This window comes from Pelodiscus sinensis, chromosome 5, assembly GCF_052426305.1.
Source record: "Pelodiscus sinensis isolate ZL-2025 chromosome 5, ASM5242630v1, whole genome shotgun sequence".
Classification (NCBI taxonomy): domain Eukaryota; kingdom Metazoa; phylum Chordata; order Testudines; family Trionychidae; genus Pelodiscus; species Pelodiscus sinensis.
The window spans coordinates 47,212,796-47,230,363 of record NC_143056.1 but is presented as its reverse complement, the minus strand read 5'-3'; positions in this window follow the sequence as shown (position 1 = coordinate 47,230,363).

Genomic DNA, 17,568 nt, shown 5'->3' with positions numbered 1-17,568 from the left:
GTCCAATCAATGTGGACACTATATTTTGAAAAAGCACATCGCTTTTTCACTGCACTTTTGCTGTGTAAACGCTTTCTTTCAAAAAAAGTTTTTCTGGAAGATCTCTTCTGGAAAAGCTTCTTCTGAAAGAAGCCTGCAGTCTAGACATAGCCACAGTGGCTATGTCTAGACTGGCATGATTTTGCGGAAATATTTTTAACAGAAAAGTTTTTCCATTAAAAGTATTTCTGCAAAAGAGCATCTAGATTGGCAAGGATGCTTTTGCGCAAAAAGTGCTTTTGCGCAAAAGCATCCATGCCAATCTAGATGTGCTTTTGTGCAAGAAAGCTCCGATGGCCATTTTAGCCATCTGGCTTTCTTGCGCAAAAAATTAAGGTGCCTGTCTACACAGGCCCTCTTGCGCAAGTATTCTTGCACAAGAGGGCTTATCCCTGAGCGGGAGCATAAAAGTATTTGTGCAAGAAGCACTGATTTTGTATATTACAAAGTCAGTGCTTTTGCACAAATTCAAGCGGCCAGTGTAGACAGCTGGCAAGTTTTTGTGCAAAAGCAGTTGCTTTTGCGCAAAATCTTCCCAGTGGCATGGCATCACTAAAATCAGTGGAGCTATATTGACTTATGGTTTGGCCCAGTGACCCTAAGTAGGACTACTCACAGAATAAAATCTAGGACCCACTGAAGTTAATGTAAGTTCTGTCATTGACTTAAGTAGTGTCAGGGTTTCACTTCCCTATTGTTCCATTTAGCCTCTATGACTTCAGTGGAGCTACGCACAGTGCAGAAGATTAAACTGCAAGTACGATCCTGCAAGCTGCTTTGCATAGGACCCATGTACCTAGGCATAGATCCATTAAAGCCAGACAGTGTTAACAAAACTCGAGTTAATAATTTACACAAAACAAAAAACAAATTAAATAGAACCACCAAATTATGTGTATGCCTTTCTGAGTTGCCATGTATGTATCTTAAGAATAGTAGTAGAAATGTAGCCATGTTAGTCTGGTGCAGCTGAAACAAAAAACAGGAGTCCTGTTTTATGTATCTTAACTTTTCCCTTCCCTTGACCTGAACCTTTGTCCCAGTCTGGCCAGCTATTCTATGGAGATCCAAGTTCAGAGATGATACATGTCAAGGTAATAAACAGAAGGTTGGGGAGAGAGAAAGATGGAGTAGAATAAAGCCTATAATAATGAATGTGGGTGGTAATTTGTTGTGTTATATAACTTGATAATTCTATTAAATTAATGAATTTTGTTTCTTGTTAATATTCACTTGCTTATGTTTAGTGACATTCCCATTGACTTCAGTTCACAATGAGAAAAGAAGTTGACCATGAAAGTTTTGTGGTATCTGAGCCTGCAGGCTGTTCCAGAAGGAGAAACCTGAAAGCTTTTGAAGTTGGTGTAGTGATCCTGTGTGCTCATTCCTTGTTACACGCCAATGAATTAATTAATATTATTTCTCCTCTTTTACATATGGGGAAACTGATTGAGACTTCCGTAAAGCCAACCTGGAATTTAATTTGAGAACTAGAATTAGAAATCAGTAGTTACTGGTGTTCAGTTCAGTCCAGGACTTGCCTTATAGTGGTATTCCAGGAGTAATTTAATTGAAATTAATGGAGTTACACAGTGTAAAAGCAGCAAGGAGTCCTCTGGCACCTTTTAGGCTTTAAGGGGCCACGGGACTCCTTGTTGTTTTTACAGATACAGACTAACCCAGCTAACCCTCTGACAAACGTAAAACTAATGTGAGATTAGAACAAAGAAACTCTGCTGGTAGACTACACTACGGCTGTGTCTAGACTGCATCCCTTTTCCGTAAAAGGGATGCAAATTAGATACATTGCAATTGCAAATGAAGCGGGGATTTAAATCCCCCCCGCTTCATTTGCATAAATATGGCTGCCGCTTTTTTCCGGCTCGGGGCTTTGCCGGAAAAAAGCGCCAGTCTAGGTGGGGATCTTTCGGAAAATAAAGCCTTTTCCGAAAGATCCCTTATCCCTCTTAAAAAAAGGAATAAAGGATCTTTCAGAAAAGGCTTTATTTTCTGAAAGATCCCCGTCTAGACTGGCGCTTTTTTCCATCAAAGCCCCGAGCTGGAAAAAAGCCGCAGCCATGTTTATGCAAATGAAGCGGGGGGGATTTAAATCCCCGCTTCATTTGCAATTGCGATGTATCTAATTTGCATCCCTTTTACGGAAAAGGGATGCAGTCTAGACAGCCTACATGCTTAGAAGAGTGAAAAGTCCAGTGCACTCAATATTTTAAGCATTTTAAAATAGTGAATAAGTAAAGCTGATAGTCTAATGTTTTGAAGAGTGGGGCAGGGCTAAAATATAATGTCTGATTCTGATGTCACACAAGCTTTTACACTGACATTGCTTCAATAGAATTACTTCTGATGAAGTGAGATTAGAATTGTGTACTCTGTTTTTTGCAGGCATATTTTACTGTACCTGCAAAATTCTGGACATAAATATGCCTTTTGAACCATAGTCATATGTGTATGTTTCTCTGTTACTTGATGGGACAGGTCCATGGACTGACGGTTTAAGAATGTGAAAAACTCTCTGTAAATGCAAAATTCTAGATAAATCTTGAATTAAAAGGGTAGAATCCATATGTACTCTCATCTGGTTTTGCTTGGGATAATCATTAAATAACAACAAAATATTTCTCATGTATTCCATAAGGAAAACATGTCCAGGAAAGTCAGAGGTTGGCTAATAAACTTGCTAAATTTATTAGTCCCTCGTTAGATTTTGAAATGAAAATCATAACAAAAGATACCAATACTGATACAGTTGATTAGTTTGAAAGAAAGAGACTAAATAGAAGGGCTAGGTCTAGACTGGCATGATTTTCCGCAAATGTTTTTAACGGAAAAGTTTTTCCGTTAAAAGCATTTGCGGAAAAGAGTGTCTAGATTGGCACGGACACTTTTCCACAAAAGCACTTTTTGCAGAAAAGCATCCGTGCCAATCTAGACGCGGTTTTGCGCAAGAAAGCCCCGATCGCCATTTTCGCGATCGGGGCATTTTTGCGCAAAACAATACCACATTGTCTACACTGGCCCTCTTGTGCAAAAGCATTTGTGCAAGAGGGCTTTTGCCCGAACGGGAGCAGCATAGCATTTCTGCAAGAACACTGACAATCTTACATGAGATCGTCAGTGTTCTTGTGGAAATTCAAGCGGCCAGTGTAGACAGCTGGCAAGTTTTTCCGCAAAAGCAATTGCTTTTGCGGAAAAACTTGCCAGTCTAGATGCTGCCAAGAAGAAATAGATATTTTCAGTTCACAACAAAAATAGCACACTTAATTCTTTTTAAGTCTCTTTCTTGGGATGTGTCTACACAGCAGGGATAGTGTCAAATTAAGCTACACAACTTCAGCTACGTTAATTGCGTAGCTTATGTCAAAATAGCTTAACTCAACTTTAGGTGCTGTCTACATAGGAAGAAGTTGAGAGAAGAACACTCTTCCTTTGACTTCCCTTACTCCTCGTGAAATTAGGGTTACCATGAGTTGGAGTAAGAAGCCCTACAGCTCAACATTCTTTTGAAATAAAAGCTTGTAGTATAGACATATTCTTTGTTATTTCGGAATAAAGTCTTTTATTCTGAAATAATGCTGCTGGGTAGACGTACCCTTGGAGATCTTTCCATTCCGTTCTATTGGAGATGCTAATTTAACTCACCATTATGTGAGAAATGTTGGAGAGATTTAGTTTTTAAAAATGGTGTGGATTTTTCCCTAATTTCTTCAGTTTCTTTAGATGTTTCTGGGATTTCCCCTCTGAAGTCTGTAAATAATTATATTCCCATGCAACAGTTTTATTCCAAAACCAGGCTGATGGAAACAGTGAGAGAATAATACATCCATAAAGTATTTCATTCTTTCTCAGCTAACAGGAGAGAGATATCAATTAGATTTTTTTTCAGATATGTTTGGTTGAGGGAATTGATGGCTTCATTTTCATATTAAAAACAAGTCAAGTTTAAATAAAATAATAAACTCCATTGAGAGCCACATTTACAAAGTGTTGTCAGATTTTTGTAAACGTAAGTCTGCATTTGCTTATGCAGACAGGTAGTTAGATGTTTAACTATCCATACAAACTGTTTAACAGCTACAGAAATGCTGGGTTTTGCATGGGCTAACTTGTGGGAGCAAATTAAGTTCCTGATCCTGAGGAATTCTGAGCATCTGCAACTACAATTGACTTCTAATATCTCTTAATAACGAATCCTTAAAGAATAGGGTTGAAAATCTGACCCAGATAATTGTTAGAATCCTGCCCCACACCTTCCTCTCCCCTCCCCTCAAAAAACAAAAGAAAAAATAAATTTAAAATTAACTTGACTGATTTTAAGTGCTGTTAGTACAGTGCCTATCATTCTTTTTAGATCCATATAAAACTGTTTTCATGAGAACTACAGTATCAATATTGATAATAGTATATGTTGATGATGACATTTCCACTTTATATGCCCACTTTCTTTAGTTGAATTTGTGATTTGTATGTTATTTCACATTTGAAAAGATTTTAATTCAGCTAATTCAGCAGCAGTGAAAGTGCATGAGAAACCAGGCTATCAAGGGCCAAATTCATCCTCAGTATAACTAAAATTATAACTACAAGAACTAGACCAGAAATAAATCTGGCCCAGATGTGATTTTCCATTTAAATGTAATCAATTCAGTTTCATTTCAATGGCTTTATATGACACATTAAATACGGCACAATTCTTCTGCTGAAATTATATTAATTGCTTTGTAGGCAAATCTCAGTTGAACATATATAGAATCTCTTCTTCTTTAAAATAACTAAAGTGATAGTAACTTTATTTTAGGTCTTGTGCTGTTTAGGTTTTACTAATATTTAATCCAATTTGTATATAAAATCTGCAGTTAAAAGACATGTGTATGGCATACATTCAGAGATTCCAAAGCCAGAGGGACCCTTGTGATCATCTTGTCGACCTCTTGTAGAACACAAGCCATAGAACTTCACCAAACTAACTCCTAGATGATATCTAAAACCAAATACTCTTGATTTATAAATTGCCAGTGATGGAGAATCCACCACTCTTCTTGATAAAATGTTCCAATGGTTAATTGCTCTTATTGTTAAAAACTTACTCCTGATTTCCAGTATGAATTTATCTAGCCTCAGCTTCCAGCCACTGGGTTGTATTATATATTTCTCAGCTAGATTGAAGAGTGAATAATCAAACATGTATTCCCCCTATAGATACTTCAGGACAGTAAAATAAAGCCACCCCCATCCTTCTCTTTGTTAAACTAAATTGATCAAACCTTTTGAGTGGTGGGTAACTTCTGATCTGTGGGCCACATGTGGCCCACTGACGTTCTGCCTGCAGCCTGTGAACCCCCAGATTTCCCTCCTCCCCCATGTGCTTCTCACACACTGGAGCCAGGCACTTCCTTGCTTCTCCCTTGCTCTCTTAGAACTTTTGGAGTGCCATGAATCTGCAGATTCCTGCTTTGTCTCTGCTCCTCTCTAGGTTTGCCAGGTGTCCAATTTTGAACTGGACAGTCCAGTATTTGAGTTTTCTGTTCAGGAAACAAAATGAGAAAATATAAATGTCCAGTATTTTCTAAATAAGATGTAATGAAGATTATGATGCAATGTCAAGTGTGTCCAGTATTTTTGTTGAAACTGTATGGCAACCCTACTCCTCTCCCGCCCTCCCACAGCTGGAATTCTGTGAATCAGGTGTTCATGGCATTTCAGCTCTGGAATGGATTTGTGGTACTCCAAAAGGACTGGGAAGGCAGGGAAGGAGCAGGTAAGTACAGGGTTCCAGTGTCCCAGTGTGTAAGGGGATGTGGAGGGAGGGGGACAGAGAGGTGGGTGCGCAGGCTGCATGTGGCCCACTGAGATAGAGGGCCATTCATGTGGCCCACTTACTAACTGTTGTTGCCCTTCGCTGACTTGAGCCTATCACTATAAAGCAGGGCTACTCAACACGCAGCCCGTGGGCCATATGCGGCCTGTAGCCTGTTTGCACCTTGCGGGTGGGAGCCAAAACAAAAATTTAGTCAATATAATGGTCTTCTGTTGATATGTATTTTAGTCGTTAATTTCCTGGACTGTCATTGCTTATTAAAAGTGCTGTCATATGGGTAGAAATCAGGTAAAGATTGCATTTTTTTAATATCAGCAGAACTGACTTAAATGGGGCCTGTGTGTTGTGTAGTCTTGCCTTAATCTTTGTATTCATACCCATCAGTGTGAAAGAAGCTATCTGCATATATTTGTATATATATTGCATATATATGCAACCACACTTAAATTGGGACCATCGGAATGTCCTATGCTCTGGCAAAGCCTCAGAAGCGCGGGACCCCGCCGTGGCTGTGGCTTTCCTCCCGGTGCCCCTGGTCTGCTGGGGACCATCGCAGCTAGTGTGCCCCCCCCCCAAACAGACCAGGCTTTTGTTGTGGACCCTGGGGCAGAGCAGCTGGGGCGCTGTCGGTTGGTCCCGCAGCGCCGCTCTGGGCACTACTGGACCAACCCTGCAGCACCCCAGCTGCTCTGCCCCAGGCGTCCTGATTCAGCCGCTCCTGGTCAGTTTCAGCAGTGGCTGAATCAGGACGCCTGTGGCAGAGCAGCTGGGGTGCTGCTGGGTTGGTCCAGTAGCACCGAGGAGCAGCGCTACTGGAGCAACCCAGCAGCACCCCAGCTGCTCTGTCCCAGGCGTCCCCAAGTCAGCCACTGCTGAAACTGACCAGCGCTGACTACAGGAAGCCTGAGACACAGTTGCTCTGCCCCGGGCTTCCTGGAATCAGACGCTGATCAGTTTCAGCAGCAGCTGACTTTGGGACTTGGAGTTCTTAAGTTGAATCTGTATGTAAGTCAGAACTGGCGGTCAGTTTCAGCAGCGGCTGAATCTGGACGCCAGTTCCGACTTACATACAGATTCAACTTAAGAACAAACCTACAGTCCCTATCTTGTACGTAACCCGGGGACTGCCTGTATAGTTACATTTTGAAACCCCATCAGTTAGTCAGTTTTAATCCAGTTAGTGTGTCATGTAAATTTTGTATTGTTATAATTTTTTAAGAAAAATGTCATGAGATTACAAGTCAAACACCTTATAGAAATGTAAGTGTATTACATCAACACTATTATCTTTATCAACCAAACCTATAATTTCATCAAAGAAAAATATCAGATAAATTTAATGGGCTGTCAATGTCAAATGAACAGATATATACTTACCTGAAACATTTCATTAACCCCTTTTAAACCTTGGCACAATGGTAACTTTATTCTATCTTTTGGAATTTTCACAAATTCTAAGACATAGTGGAAATCAATATTAACAGTTCAGTGAACTCCTCAGCCCACTCTTTTAAATCTATTAAGGTATGTCTACATTACCCCCCTAGTTCGAACTAGCAGGGGTAATGTAGTCATCCACACTTGCAAATGAAGCCCGAGATTTGAATTTCCTGGGCTTCATTTGCATGAAGCCAGCCGGCGCCATTTTTAAATGCCGGCTAATTCGGACTCCGTGCCGCGCGGCTACACGCGACACGGACTAGCTAGTTCGGATTAGGCTTCCACGAGGTGTACAGCTAGTTTGGATTAGGCTTCCACGAGGTGTACAGCTAGTTCGGATTAGGAAGCCTAATCCGAACTAGCTAGTCCGTGCCGCATGTAGCCGCGCGGCACGGAGTCCGAATTAGCCGGCATTTAAAAATGGCGCCGGCTGGCTTCATGCAAATGAAGCCCGGGAAATTCAAATCCCGGGCTTCATTTGCAAGTGCGGATGACTACATTACCCTCGCTAGTTCGAACTAGCGGGGTAGTGTAGACATACCCTTAGATGCAAGTTATCTGACTTGCTGTTTTAAAAATGTTTAGCTTTAGTTGATGCTTTTCATCAACTTCCTGAGATATTAGTGGAATGGAAAGCATGTTTAGCGTGTGTGTGTGTGTGTGTGTAACTAAAATTACATTATTACTCCTGATTGACACTGGTATTAGTTTGAGAAGTATCTGTGCTTCATTCTTTTGCAGATATATGTTTGTGCTTGTGAAGTAGAAGGTACAGATTTCCATGTCATTATATATGAAATCTTGGCAATTCATTCTGATATATTTGATTAATTATGAGTATTTATTTATATATGGTATGTATAAAATTTGAAATGTTTAGTTTGATTTATTTAAAAGCCTGTTAGTTTCTCTAATAACAAAAATGGCAAGTGCTTAAAAAGTCTAAAAATTCATATTAATTTGTGGATCATAATGGAATCTTAACACTAAAATATAAATGAAATAATTATAATTATTAGTCTGAAGTTAACAAGAACTCTTTTTTAGCTGTTGGTGGTTTCCAAGAAACAGGCTTATTCTGAGAGAATAATTATTCCACTGTTTTTCATTCAGAGTTTTCCAAGAACTATGCAAACATTAATGAATGAAATTAATGTGAATGTAATTTACTGTAACTACATCTATAGTTTCTTTTTCTTTTCAAAGAGATACTAGCGTCCAAGCCTATATGCTCCACATCACCCATCTACTTCAACATCATTATATGCCAAGAAGGTTCTCTCCTCATCAGGTCAGTAATTAAGTATATTAATCTGTAAAATGGGCATATTATTTGTTCACCTTCCTGTTCATTCTGAGTTTCCATTTTCCTTGGCCTAATCCTATTTATCTTCTTCTGCCAAATCAACAGCTTCAGTGACTGCCCTATATATTGGAGAGAGGCAGACTGGCTCTTTTGTGACTAATATTGCTGTGGACTATACATTAGGCCCCTGATCTTGTGAACATGTTTGCATATGTTTAATTTTAAACATATGACTAGTCGTCCCACTGACTTGTATGGAGCTACTTGCATGCTTAATATTAAACATGTTGACAGAATCCCTTTGTCCACTAATAGTTTAAATTGCTGACATTCTTAATTTTTTATAAAAGAGACTCTTGGGTTGCATCTAGACTGGCATGATTTTGCGCAAATACTTTGAGCAAAAAAAATTGCTTTTGCACAAAAGCATCCGTGCCAGTGTAGATGCTCTCTTGCGCAAGAAAGCTCCGATGGCCATTTTATCCATCGGGCTTTCTTGCGCAAGAATACTTGTGCAAGAGGGCTTATCCCTTAGCAGGGGCGTCGGAATATTTGTGCAAGAACCACTGATTTTGTACAGTACAAAGTCAGTGTTCTTGCGCAAATACTCGCGGCCAGTGTAGACAGGCGGAAAAATTTTGCGCAAAAGCACTTGCTTTTGCGCAAAATCTTGCCAGTCTAGACGTAGCCTTGCATACTACATGAAGCTCAGCAGTTAGTGCTCACTTCCTTTTTTTTTTTTTTCCTGAAAAGGGTTTTAAAATGTAAGACAAATATTTTAGCGGTATGTGTGTTAGTCATAAAATATTGATCCAACGTTCTAGGCTATTTTCTTCTCAGAAAAGCTCATATATGCATACTGCTACTCTTAAATACTATTCCTTAAATCATTCTTGTCTGTAGAATAGATATTGAACCATCTCTTGTGGTTGTTTTTTTCTAATGAGCAACAGTTTACTTTCTAGCAACCGCCAAACACTATGAAAATGGTTTCATTTACTTCCAGAATTTGCCAAAAACAGATGATGACTGAAACTGGTAATGACTATTTTCTATTCTCTATCCCCAAGTAATTGACCATTAATTATAATATCAATAGGCTGTAGATAAGTAAAGCAGACACATGTTAGGGCTACATTTCATTTGTAACTGTTTTGTATATATCATAAATCTCTAATATTGGGCTATTGTCACACATGATGAATTATTGTAAGCATGTCAGCACATAGTGGAAGTCAAGTACATTCAAATACTACTCAGTCAGAATTGAATTTGGCATGATAGTCTCATAAAAAGGGACTCAATTGAGAGTTTCCACTTGCCTGCTCTAAACTTGTCACTTGTAGGTGCTAAAGAGCTTGTTGTGTTGGTTTAATTAGTCAACAAATCGGTCCTTACTTGATTGCGTGGTCGTATCACATATGTTAACACTTCAGTGTTTGATGGAGATATTAACAAGTGACAAGAGTCTCTTGGTCTATGGACTTTAAAGAAGAGAAGCTCTTCTATATTATTTCATTTGGCCCTGCCAATATTTATTAGATCATGCAGCCTGTAGGCTGCCAGCAAAAGAAAGCCAGCACAAACATTTTTCAGGGTTATGCTCATCTGTATCCCAAAGAAAGGTCACTAAACAATCGATGGTAGAAGAGTATAAGTAAGATAAGTGTTTTCTACCACAGCTTACAAATTCATTATTTGATACAGTTTGCTGCAGACCTCCTTTGAGCTTTTTTCACTTAAAGATAATTTATGACAAGAACAGAGAGGTTCTTGAAAATGCTATAGCAACTGGAGCTGAATGATGCCACTCTGGCATTAGATGCATAGTCACCAGAGGCCAGTAAAAAGGAAGTTTGCATTTGTATGAAGAACTGTATTAGTTAAGCATTCATCAGTGTTGGATAAAATATTCATATTAATTGTCAGTGGAAGATTAAACAAAAAAACTTCAATAATTAAAATGGCTTATTCCCAGGAAAGGGGGTGGGGTATGGAAAAAGTCGGTCCTCTGCAAGTTTGTAAAAGGGCTTGTCTATTCACTTTTTGTATAGCAGCAAACAAAAGAGGAGTGCATACTTTATAGTCTCCAGTTGTTTGGTCACCGTTTTGTTGTAGCTTTTATCTGTGCATTAACAGTAATCAAGCCTTTGAGCTATGGGCCATAATAAAGGGAAGTACATTGCATATAGAAAATCTCACTTATAATTTTTTACATGTCTTTTGCCTTGATGAACCATATAAAATATGTTAATAGTTTCCATAAATACTGTTAGTCATGTATATTAAATAATGAGTGTGACAATGTGAGCAGAATCACAATCTATTTGTTTTTAATTGGAAAGGATCTCTGCCCATTACTGATAGTTTTCTAGGTAATTGTACTTCTCTTTGCAAAAGTAGAGGCTATAAATCTGGAAGAAGATGTGGGCAATTTCCCAATGAGAATGAATACTTTAATACAATTACAATCTCATTGCTACCGTCCTCATAAAAACCCAAATTGTGCTGCCTCTTTGGTTATGAATTTTCACCAAAAGCTCAAACTGAACTTTTTCTTTTCTTTCAATGCATAGGCCAATCTTCAAAAGAATGAGTTCATTCTCTAACAACTGTCTTGGATCATTGTCTGAATTTTTCTGACTGACTGTAGCACTGTTATTGTAAAGTTACTGCTATAAGGAAATGCAGGTAATTGCATAAAATCCAAATGTTTGAAATCAACTCTCTTGTAAATAGTTTCAAAAGTGTCTCCTAAACTACAGGGCCATTGTTGTTTGTGTAAGTTTCTTCATACATAATTGTGCATTCACAAGTTTATTTGCACACTCAAAATATCAGACTTAGGTGTACAAATTGCATTTTTTGAGTAAAATGAGATAAGGTAGTTATGCATGTACAAATTTGGGTGTTTTGCTCACAGGAAATTTAGCTGTGAAAAATTGTACCTGCAAGTTTGCCAGTTGAATTAAGGGCCCTTACTAATAGACATCTCTTTCATGCAACCAAGTTCTCTTTCCCGCTCTCTCTTGCTCTCTCTCTCCCTCTCACATACAAACACTCGAGTGTAAACTTCAGTAAAAGCCAGTAGATTTGTTTACTGATACAAATTCAAACACAAAGGCATTTTTAAAACAGTTATGTTAGACTGTTCCCACAAGCTTTTATTTATCTGTGGTTCTAAAACATATTCTGTTTTTTAAGAACTATAGTCTGAATTACAGCTCAGTTCATTTGCAAACATCTAGGCTGTGTCTACACTGGCATGAATTTCCAGAATGCTTAAAACGGAATACTAGTCCGTTTTCAGTTTTTCCGGAAAAGGAGCGTCTACATTGGCAGGCTGCTTTTCCGGAAAAGCCCTTTTTCCGGAAAAGCGTCTGTGGCCAATGTAGACGTGCTTTTCCGGAAAAGAGCCCCGATCGCCATTTTTGCGATCGGGACTTTTTTCCGGAAAAGACTACTGGGCTGTCTACGCTGGCCCTTTTCCGGAACAGTGTTCCGGAATAAGGACTTATGCCCGAGTGGGAGCAGAATAGTTTTTCTGGAATAGTGGCTGATTTTGTACAGTAGAGCATCGTTGCTTTTCTGGAAATTCAAGGGCCAGTGTAGACAGCTCGCAGCTTATTCCAGAAAAGCGGCTGATTTTCCGGAATAAGTGGCCCAGTGTAGACACAGCCCTAAAGGTTTTGTTGTGGCATTTATTTATATTGCAGCAGTGTTTAGGGCCCCTATGAAGAATCAGAGGCCTACTATGTTCGAAACTTTCCAATCATGAAAGAAAATAATTGCTCCTGCCTCAAAGAGAAGTTCATCTTTATGCTTTTCTTTTAAACCCAGTGTAATATTTGACTGTGTGCGCATTGTGTGCAATGCTATTTTATAAACACCCATTGCATTAGTGGATCTTGGCTGTATTTGAGACCTCAGTTGTAAGCCTTGTTCTGATAAGGATTTGTGTGCACATACCTCCCACCCCCCATCTTTTAGTGAATCTGCATATGATTCCAGTCCTTGCAGGGTACCTCCTAAGAGTTACTGAGTGCCCTTAATTCCCACAGATCTCCATGAGACTTAAAGGCATTCGGGCATTGCCTTAAGTGGGCAACTGACTATAAGCTGCCTTGAAGTTAACGAACCTTGACATTTGTGTCAGTGCAGAAAGTCTCCCTCTACGTCTGCTGAAATTTTTACTCTCAGCCAATTATTTCAAAATAACTTAAAAACCTTTGTAGTCCAAAAGTGTTCTTTTAGTATGGCCGCTGATTAGAACCTTTCCCTTCCTTGCCTCCTTTCCCCCCTTTGGCTTTTATTTAGACCTCAAACATGTATTTACCTTGTTAAGGCTGTCCTTTTACTTATTTGACAGCGCTGGCCATTTCCCCCCTCCCCTTCATGAAAACTGAATGCCTTACACAGTGTGAGAATTGGCTGGCTGAAGCTGAATCCAGATGAGATTGAAGTGATGCTGGTAGGCTGGAGGAAGCAATCAGAAGATAGGGCAAGAGCCTCAGTAGGAATTTAAGGCACTTAGCATCTTGCAGGATCAGGACCTTTAGTTGGAACTATATTAAATGTGGTTAGTTAATTGAAGTTATGCAATGACTGTTCCGAGACAAATATTTGCTAAACTAGCCCCAAGGCAAAGCAAGGTTTTCAGCTCATCATTAGTGAGAATTGAGTACCACGTTAATCCAATAACAGTACAGCTTTGTCTGCTACCAATAGTCTGTGTTTAATAAAGGATGACAGGTACATGTATAGACATCTGCCAAGATGGACGAAACTATGGTCTAAAAACTTTTGAAGGATCTGAACTTTTAAAAACCCAAGTTATATTAGAAATTCAAACACTCTCCAAATGGTGGGTGGTTTAAATGGTTCTTCATTCTCCCAGCCAGTTAATCAGCTTTTAAAAGACTGCCCAAAGGGCAGCAAAAGGAGAATGTGGCAGAAAGAAGTAGCAGGTAAGCCACGGTTGCATAGCAGGAGGTAATTTGTACAGCAGTGGTGGTGTAGCAAGTTTAGTTAGCAGCATGGTTGCCTAGTTTGGGTGATCGTCATGGCACTAGTCTGGAGGTAGCACAGATAAATGGACAGTGTGTGAGGATATATAGAAACTGTTCAAGTGAAAAGTGACTATCTTTTTTATTCAATAAACCTGGTTCGCCTGTCATGTCTGCTCCCTGGGGTGTGTCTACACTAAGCCCAGTTGCAGCCCATCTAGGTGTACCTGAGCAAGCTTTGAGACAGCTCACTACAAATTACAATGTAGCTGTGGGGGCACAGGTGGCAATGATGGTGACATCAGAGTCCTGAGTGCTTTTATTCTTGGGTGGCCAGCCCATGCTGCCCCGTCTGTTGCTGCATCATTCCGGTAGAACCAATATAACTGCCAGAGCATGAGCTGGATCTTCTTCTAGCTCTTGCATTATTAATATAACTATGTTTCAGTTGCAGGGCTGTTGGGCCAGATTCTTGTTCTGCTGTGAGGTTATACCACACAGATATTCCTCAGTGTAGTACACACTTGGGGTCAACAGGTACCGCAGGCCGGGGCCAAGGTGTAGGAGGCCAGCTCTGTGCCCTGGAAGGGGCAGAGCTGATGGCAGTCAGTCTTAGTACCTCCCAGAGCAGGGCACTGGTCCTCCCTTCCCAGCCATAGTCACATCTCTATAAAACATCGCATTACTGAGACTCAAATCACAGACTGATACTCAGTGCAAAATCAACTTCACGCTCCCTTGTAATAAGGGAAAACAACTCCAGTTTCCATCCACGTGTACTTGGGTGTCCTGTGCTGTTAAAGCAAGTGAAATGGTACTTAAATGGTGCAACAAAGTTCTCTGTGTAAACTGTGCATCTAGCAAAGTCAGACAAACAGTTGCCAAAAAACAGACATTTCAATGTTCCACTCTTTAAGAGTAGTGCAGATGGTACATTAGTTCTCAGCTAAAATTAAACGCATATATGCTTTAAAACATTGAGGTGAAAAAGCTTGAGGTGCCATGCCAGCTTGAGATTTGTTACCCTACTCTATACAGCAAACAAACACCTAACACACACAACCAATGCCAATTCCATATTTTTCCAAATGCCAATAATGATGTGTAGATTTCCATGTGCAGACTGCAATCTGTTACTTTACCAAATGTTTATGTCCTGCTGGACATTCACCTTACATGGTTCAAATATTAAATTAGTTCTGTGCCACTCTCCTTTACACGCATTATGGTACTGAGGCACCAAAGTAGCACCTATTCTGCAGTTTTAGCACCAGATTTAAGGGTAAGGAATCCACAAGCGTGCTCACATAATCAGACATCTGAGGAGTTTCTGAGAGCCACAGCTGGTTCACTCAGAGTTTGTTACTAGACGGGCCATGGCACCTTTAGCAATGGGACCCAGCTACAGGTTTGCAAGCACATTCATCTTCCCCATTGCATGGTGCCTCAGGTGCTAAACCTGTAGCAGTTTTCTTCATCCTGAAATGACTTTTAATCCATGCCATATTTCACAGCATAGAAATACTTGCATGTCCTGGCTATGGAGAAAGAAGTAAACCACAGAGCTGCTCAGAACTAGAGATGTAAAAAGTCATTTAGAAATGTAACCAGGTAACAACAGTTACATGTGCTGCGGGCTCTGAGGTACAAAGCTTATCTGCTTCAGGAGCATGGGGTGGAGTGTGGATGGAGTTCTGTCAGCTCTGCTCCTGGGAAGGCTTTGCTGTGTGCAGCCGGATCCCAGGAGCCAGTGTGTAACCTGCAGCGAGGGGGCCGGGCCAACCTGCCATGGACCAGGGCTGCTCCAGCCAGCTGAAGTAGACCCTGCAGGGCTGGAGCAGCCCCCTGCCCAGGGTGGACGGAGAGCTGGTCCAGCCCCTACCCATTAACCAGAACCAGTAAGCCTTTCTTATTCAGGGCAAGGCTTACCGGTTAACTGGTTAACCATTTACATCCCCACTCAGAACTAACTTTAGATACAGCCTAGATCAGCACTAAAAACAGACCAAAATATGAATTTTAATAACACATAGTCTGGCACTGCAAGAGAGGGAACCCTCAAAATGAAACAGCATGATCTATATGTTTAATTGCCTAACTTTATGAATTACTCTTTTCTGGCAGTCAAACAATAATTTGTATTATGGGATGAAGAGTAGGCTGTGGAGTCACCAAAAGATCCAGTTTAATAGATGGATCTAGTGACCCAAACTATTTTAATAAAGATTCATAATAGTAGTGGCCACTAGCTGAAATTGTGGTCAGATAGGGCTGCATTGCAATCCAGAGCTGGGCCTCTGGCCGGGAGACTGGTCCATCAGATGAAGTCCAGGTTACTCAGGGTTTGTGCAAAAGGTGTGTGGGGAGATTAGTTTAATCACAAGTTGAAACAGTTTGTGTGTATGTAACATGGAAATGATAAGTACATAGTAAAATGTATACCTGTATGTGAGTTTATTATGTACTTATGAACACCTCATCTTATCTCACATGGGCAGCCTCAAATTGGCACTTAACTCTGCCCTCTTCCCATCCCTCTCCCCCACAAACCAGCAACCCAGCATGCCAGAGAAATTTTGCCTCATTCTCCATTCTCACCCTTGCTCAGGCTGAGGTGAGAAATACTACCAGGGCAGGATTTCTATCCATTTCTATCCATAGCTAGCAATGAGTGCTTCAGACCTTTGGAAAAGAGAAGGTCTCACATTGATAGGACCCAGGATTCAATTCTCTAAGGTCCTGAAAGATTGGACAGTAAAGCTGTGATATTCTTAGATAAAGAAACGATTGTCGGTCACTTTTAGAAGTCCTGACTCGCTGTAACCACAGCTGAACTCATAGCAACTAAATCAGTTTAGAGCTAAAAATAGTCCCAAATAGTTTTAAGTGCTTTCTAAATTATTTTTGAAGGTGCTTCTGAAGCTTCCAGCACTAGAAATTACCCCAGCGAATAAAAAAGTAAATTAATGTCTGATCCTCTAGTTAAATATATACTTGTGAAATTATACAGGCCTTTTGCAGAAAGGTGTCACCTATTTAAAGTCTACCATTACAAACTCTTCAGGAATTTCAAATACTAGTCATTAAAAAAAAATCAACCTGCTAGAAAAAGGTTTCCTTATTTGCCACGTATTTAGAGTTTTCCCACCAAAATTACAGTGGTCTGAAGTGTAAGATAAGCAGTATTCAGCATTCATTTCTGTACCAGTGACAGGTTGATGGCTCAGTATCTTGACCCTGCAGAGATTTAAATCAAAGCTTTGTGACACTGGAAAGAGGAGATTTCCAGCGTCTCAGAAGGAAATATGGCATTTTCTTCAAGTCCTGGGAGGACCCAAGATAGCAGACACTGAAGGTACAACACTCCTATATGTTATTTTAACTGACAGATCACATTAATATGTTTTTTATTCATTGAAAAAGCTGGAAATAGCCCATGTTAAAGGAACAACAGAGCCACCAGCTATCCCACTCCCACTGGAGTGGCTTCCTGCCAATTGAGCTCCTTCCAGCCACATCCTTTGTATTGTAATGCTGTGACACAACACAGTAAAGGAAGGAAAAGTGCTCTTGTGAATATGAGAGAATTACACAATAAAATTGAATATGTATTAATAAACATGTCAGATATAATGATACTGACCTCCTTTGCAAAATGCTTTGAGATCTGTTGATGAAAATGCTATATAGAAACCAAGTATTATTATTGTCATAAAAAATCTTATAAGGCATATGTGGCTATGTAAATCACAATATTACTGAATAAAGCAGGAAACAAATGATAACAACATTACCTTAAAACAGTAGCTAGAGTATGAAGGGCTTGATCCAGTGCCAACTGAAGGATCAAACACTAAAAACCCTCTGTGCCCCTCAAAGGGATTATGGACCAAATTTGTGTCCTCCTATGCTGGGCCATACCAATCTTAGTGTGTCATTCC